The sequence below is a fragment of the Rutidosis leptorrhynchoides genome, chromosome 1, assembly GCF_046630445.1.
Source record: "Rutidosis leptorrhynchoides isolate AG116_Rl617_1_P2 chromosome 1, CSIRO_AGI_Rlap_v1, whole genome shotgun sequence".
NCBI lineage: Eukaryota > Viridiplantae > Streptophyta > Magnoliopsida > Asterales > Asteraceae > Rutidosis > Rutidosis leptorrhynchoides.
In genome coordinates, this window is record NC_092333.1 from 172,035,623 (window position 1) to 172,042,686 (window position 7,064).

A 7,064-nucleotide genomic window follows, 5' to 3' on the forward strand; every position below is an offset into this window, starting at 1 on the left:
ATCATTCTAATACAAGGTAATAATCATATTCAAACTTTGGTTCAATTTCTATAACTATAACAATCTTATTTCAAGTGATGATCTTACTTGAACTTGTTTTCGTGTCATGATTCTGCTTCAAGAACTTCGAGCCATCCAAGGATCCATTGAAGCTAGATCCATTTTTCTCTTTTCCAGTAGGTTTATCCAAGGAAATTAAGGTAGTAATGATGTTCATAACATCATTCGATTCATACATATAAAGCTATCTTATTCGAAGGTTTAAACTTGTAAACACTAGAACATAGTTTAGTTAATTCTAAACTTGTTCGCAAACAAAAGTTAATCCTTCTAACTTGACTTTTAAAATCAACTAAACACATGTTCTATATCTATATGATATGCTAACTTAATGACTTAAAACCTGGAAACACGAAAAACACCGTAAAACCGAATTTACGCCGTCGTAGTAACACCGCGGGCTGTTTTGGGTTAGTTAATTAAAAACTATGATAAACTTTGATTTAAAAGTTGTTATTCTGAGAAAATGATTTTTATTATGAACATGAAACTATATCCAAAAATTATGGTTAAACTCAAAGTGGAAGTATGTTTTCTAAAATGGTCATCTAGACGTCGTTCTTTCGACTGAAATGACTACCTTTACAAAAACGACTTGTAACTTATTTTTCCGACTATAAACCTATCCTTTTTCTGTTTAGATTCATAAAATAGAGTTCAATATGAAACCATAGCAATTTAATTCACTCAAAACGGATTTAAAATGAAGAAGTTATGGGTAAAACAAGATTGGATAATTTTTCTCATTTTAGCTACGTGAAAATTGGTAACAAATCTATTCCAACCATAACTTAATCAACTTGTATTGTATATTATGTAATCTTGAGATACCATAGACACGTATACAATGTTTCGACCTATCATGTCGACACATCTATATATATTTCGGAACAACCATAGACACTCTATATGTGAATGTTGGAGTTAGCTATACAGGGTTGAGGTTGATTCCAAAATATATATAGTTTGAGTTGTGATCAATACTGAGATACGTATACACTGGGTCGTGGATTGATTCAAGATAATATTTATCGATTTATTTCTGTACATCTAACTGTGGACAACTAGTTATAGGTTACTAACGAGGACAGCTGACTTAATAAACTTAAAACATCAAAATATATTAAAAGTGTTGTAAATATATTTTGAACATACTTTAATATATATGTATATATTGTTATAGGTTCGTGAATCAACAGTGGCCAAGTCTTACTTCCCGACGAAGTAAAAATCTGTGAAAGTGAGTTATAGTCCCACTTTTAAAATCTAATATTTTTGGGATGAGAATACATGCAGGTTTTATAAATGATTTACAAAATAGACACAAGTACGTGAAACTACATTCTATGGTTGAATTATCGAAATCGAATATGCCCCTTTTTATTAAGTCTGGTAATCTAAGAATTAGGGAACAGACACCCTAATTGACGCGAATCCTAAAGATAGATCTATTGGGCCTAACAAACCCCATCCAAAGTACCGGATGCTTTAGTACTTCGAAATTTATATCATATCCGAAGGGTGTCCCAGAATGATGGGGATATTCTTATATATATGCATCTTGTTATTGTCGGTTACCAGGTGTTCACCATATGAATGATTTTTATCTCTATGTATGGGATGTGTATTGAAATATGAAATCTTGTGGTCTATTGTTACGATTTGATATATATAGGTTAAACCTATAACTCACCAACATTTTTGTTGACGTTTAAAGCATGTTTATTCTCAGGTGAATATTAAGAGCTTCCGCTGTTGCATACTAAAATAAGGACAAGATTTGGAGTCCATGTTTGTATGATATTGTGTAAAAACTGCATTCAAGAAACTGATTTCGATGTAACATATTTGTATTGTAAACCATTATGTAATGGTCGTGTGTAAACAGGATATTTTAGATTATCATTATTTGATAATCTACGTAAAGCTTTTTAAACCTTTATTTATGAAATAAAGGTTATGGTTTGTTTTAAAAATGAATGCAGTCTTTGAAAAACGTCTCATATAGAGGTCAAAACCTCGCAACGAAATCAATTAATATGGAACGTTTTTAATCAATAAGAACGGGACATTTCAAACGAAGACTAAATCCTAATATGCAAGATGTTGTTAAGAAAGAAATAATTAAACTGCTTGATGCAGGTTTAATTTATCCAATCTCTGATAGTCCATGGGTAAGCCCAGTTCAATGCGTGCCTAAGAAGGGTGGCATGACTGTCATCACAAATGAGAAAAATGAGCTTATTCCTACTAGGACTGTAACAGGATGACGTGTTTGTATTGATTATAGAAAATTAAATGAGCCACCAGAAAAGATCACTTAAATTAAATGACGCCACCAGAAAAGATCACTTTCCCTTACCTTTTATTGATTAAATGTTGGAAAGATTAGCCGGAAATAGTTACTATTGTTTTTTTTTTTATGGTTTTTTCGGATATTTTCAAATTCCAATAGCACCCGAGGACCAAGAGAAAACCACATTCACGTGCCCTTATGGTACTTTTGCTTACAAACGCATGCCATTTGGACTTTGCAACTCCCCTGCAACCTTTCAAAGGTGCATGATGGCGATCTTTCATGACATGATAGAAGAATGCATGGAAGTTTTCATGGATGACTTTTCAGTCTTCGGTGATACTTTTGAAACATGTCTAGTTAATCTTGAACGAATGCTTATTAGATGCGAACAATCAAATCTAGTTCTTAATTGGGAGAAATGCCATTTCATGGTTAAAGAAGGCATCGTTCTTGGTCATAAAATTTCAAAGGAAGGAATTGAAGTGGATAGAGCTAAAGTAGATGTAATTGCTAAACTTCCACATCCCACCAATGTTAGAGGAGTTAGGAGTTTTCTAGGGCATGCCGGTTTTTACCGACGTTTTATAAAAGATTTTTCTAAAATTGCCACTCCTATGAATAAACTCCTAGAAAAGGATGCTCCATTCATCTTTTCAGATGAATGCATCAAATTTTTTAATATACTTAAAGAAAAACTCACTAATGCGCCGATCATAATAACTCCAAATTGGAATCTACCGTTTGAACTTATGTGCGATGCAAGTGATTTTGCAATGGGAGCCGTTTTAGGACAAAGGATTGAAAAACGATTTCAACCTATATATTATGCTAGTAAGACGTTACAAGGAGCACAAACAAATTACACAACTACTGAAAAAGAACTCCTTGCTATTGTCTTTGCTTTTGACAAATTTCGTTCATATCTAGTTCTAGCTAAAACGGTGGTCTATACCGACCATTCTGCTCTTAGATACCTATTTTCGAAACAAGATGCTAAACCACGATTAATCCGTTGGATCTTACTCTTACAAGAGTTCGATATTGAAATCCGAGATAAAAAGGGAGCAGAAAATCTAGCCGCTGATCATCTTTCTCGTCTTGAAAATCCTGAATTAGAAGTTCTAAATGAATCGGCCATACAAGACAACTTTCCTGATGAATATCTATTGAAGATATATTATAGTGAAATTCCATGGTTTGCAGATTATGAAAACTACTTAGTATGTGGATTCCTTGAAAAAGGGTTGTCGTACCAAAAACGAAAGAAATTCTTTAGTGATATAAAACACTATTTCTGGGAAGATCCACATTTGTTTAAAAGTTGTCCCGATGGAATAATACGCCGATGTGTATTCGGGAATGAAGCTAGTCAAATCTTAAACCATTATCACACAGGACCAACAGGAGGGCATTATGTGCCTCAACTTACAGCAAGAAAAGTTTATGATGCTGGATTCTATTGGCCTACAATTTTCAAAGACGCACACCTTCTTTGCAAATCATGTGATGCTTGTCAAAGGGCCGGAAAAATAAGTCAACGTGATGAAATGCCACAAAATGTCATTCAAGTATGTGAAGTATTTGACATTTGAGGTATTGACTTTATGGGTTCATTTCCAAAATCTCATAATAATCTCTACATTCTCGTTGCCATTGATTATGTATCTAAATGGGCGAAAGCACAAGCTCTCCCAACTAACAATGCACGAGTTGTAGTCAATTTTTTAAAACGTCTTTTTGCAAGGTTTGGAACACCGAAAGCTTTAATAAGTGATCGGGGAACTCATTTTTGTAATAATCAACTTGAGAAAGTTCTTAAAAGATATGGAGTAACTCATAAAATCTCCACTGCTTATCATCCACAAACAAGTGGACAAGTTAAAAATACCAACCGAGCTTTAAAACGTATTCTAGAGAAAACCGTAGGATCAAATCCGAAGGAATGGTCCATGAAATTGGAGGATGCACTCTGGGCTTTTAGAACAACCTACAAAACTCCAATTGGAACCACACCTTTTAAACTCGTTTACGGAAAAGCATGTCATCTTCCAGTAGAAATTGAACACAAAGCATTTTGGGCTTTGAAGACATGTAATCTTGATTTACACGAAGCTGGACGTCTACGATTAAGTCAATTAAACGAATTAGAAGAATTAAGACAAGAAGCATACGAAAATTCGTTAATCTATAAAGAAAGAACAAAGAAATGGCATGATAAAAGAATCAGAAGTTCAAAAGAATTTAAAGAAGGAGACAGAGTTCTTCTTTTCAATTCATGATTCAAGCTATTTCCTGGAAAATTGAAATCAAGATGGTCTGGACCATTCATAGTCAAAAGAGTTTTCCCATATGGAACAATATAGTTAATAAATTTAAATGGGATTGAATTTAAAGTTAATGGTCACAGAGTTAAACATTACATACATGGTCCGATGGAAATTGACAATGAAGTCAATCATAATTTCACCACCCAAGAAAACCTTCAAAATGAAAACATACATATGTTATCAACAACATATGAAAAATCAAAATTGGAAAATAGGGAGGATTCAAATTGGAGTGATGAAGAACAAACCTCCCATTCTAAGAAACGAAGAAAAATGTGAACAAGAAGTTCAAATAGAAGTGAAAGAACCAAGAAAAGAACACCCGAAAAAGGTTTACAAACCAACTCGACTTACTAAAGCAGGAGACCCGGGTGAATTTATCATTTCTTGCTTGCTTAATGATGGTGCTGTATATAATGGACTCGCAGATTTAGGAGCAAGTGCAAATATTATGCCTCTTTCCTTATACAAAAGATTAGGTATGGGTAAATTAAAACCAACCAAAATAGGTGTCCAATCATTTGACCTAACCATTAAACACCCGGTTAGAATAGCAAATAATTTACTTGTTAACGTGGGAAGTTTGACCTTTGTTGCAAACTTCATAGTGATTAATATGGAGGAAAACCTTGATATTCCTCTAATTTTAGGTCGCCTATTTTTAGCAACCACCGAAGCATTCATTGAAGTAAGAGAAGGTAGAATGACACTTAGGGATGGTGATAAATCGATCACCTTTGTGAATCGAAAGTTTAGATCTCCACCAACCAAAACTATTAGACCAATAAAAACGCATAAGTATGGGGAAGATGAAGAAACACTTAATGATGATCCGATCACAAAGAACCCCGTTGATGATAAGAAATTAGATGAACCCGTTTTTAACAGTTCAACAAAGAAACTTTATAAACGGATTCACGATGCTAAGATAAAGGGAAACTTTAAGTTATGTAACCGATTAGTATCCAATTTATCGCCAAAAGAAAAGGCGATGTTAGTTGAATTTGTGAAAGCTACGGAGGAAATCAACAAATGGATTGAAGTAAAAGTCAAAGATATACAAGTTGTTGATGATCCAATTGAAAATAACGTTAATCACAATTTCAACTAAGTGTGGGGAGGTTTGAATCCTTTTAGGGTAATACATATTTCTGTTAGAGTTAGATTTTCTGTTTTCGTGTAGTTCTCGAAAATGGAACCCAAATGGTCTTTTCCAAGCAGACCCTAAAGAACTAGTCTTCTCCCCCCATTCTGAGTTTTTATTTTTTTAGGTTTTACGAGATGAAGACTTCCTGTGAACTAAACCATGGTCTAATGCTACACGCTTTGATCACTAAACGTAATAATGACACCCTTCCAAGTGAAATAGTATCATTAATCAGAGGCAAATTGGACGGAGTAAGAAAAGAATCCAGGAACGAAAATAATAAGTTACAATTTGGTAAAGGAAAATCAAAATCCGCAGCGAAAAGGAGAGCTCGACACCTTGAAAGATGTCACAAATGCGGAAAATGGTCACACGAAGGAAAATGTTCGACGAATCAGACATATTCCAATACCGAATTTGTTACTTTATGCAGAGATGGACCGTTTATATGTTTAGAAGAAAAAACGTTGAATGCTTGAGGTTACGCCTATGTAGCTATGGAAAATCAATTAGTCCGACTATCTTATGAGTGGGCTAAAGCATATCACTAAGAATACTATCTCACAGGTAAGTATGTACAGCTTTTATTTTTATTTTTATTTTTAACCTTTTGATAATAAACGCTAATTTGTTCGCTATAAAGTATTAAATTGGTATTCGATAAAATTAGGTATGCGTGACCGAAATTATTGATATCATACAAAAATTTATTACATCACTGCGAAATTTACCGTTTATTCTTAAGGTATAAATATCTTTAATCAATCAACCCAAAATATTTCAGAAATCCGTCAGGAGTAAAACTAGGTAATATAGCCGAAATTACTTTACCGAAAAGAGGGGCGTATATTTTTGGTAATATTTGATTGATTAAAGTGGGATAAAAGACCAAAAAGATTTTTAATTTTATTTTTACTTTGTTTTTAAAATTAATATTAAAATAATATTATAAAATTTTTAAATCAATATATTTAAAATTGTAAATATTTGAAAAATTAATATTTTTAATATAAGTTTGTATGTATAAAAATAAAAATATAATTTAAGTTTGGTGTGAATTTTTAATATGAATTTTTAATTTTATGCATTTTAAATTTAAGTTTGATGTGAATTTAAAAACAAAAATTTACTTTATTTCGTTAAGTTAAAAATTTGATTTTTAAAATTCGTCGTGAGTTGAAAACTAGGTTGTTGAACCGAAATTGCTCTACCTGAGGGAGGGACGAGAACT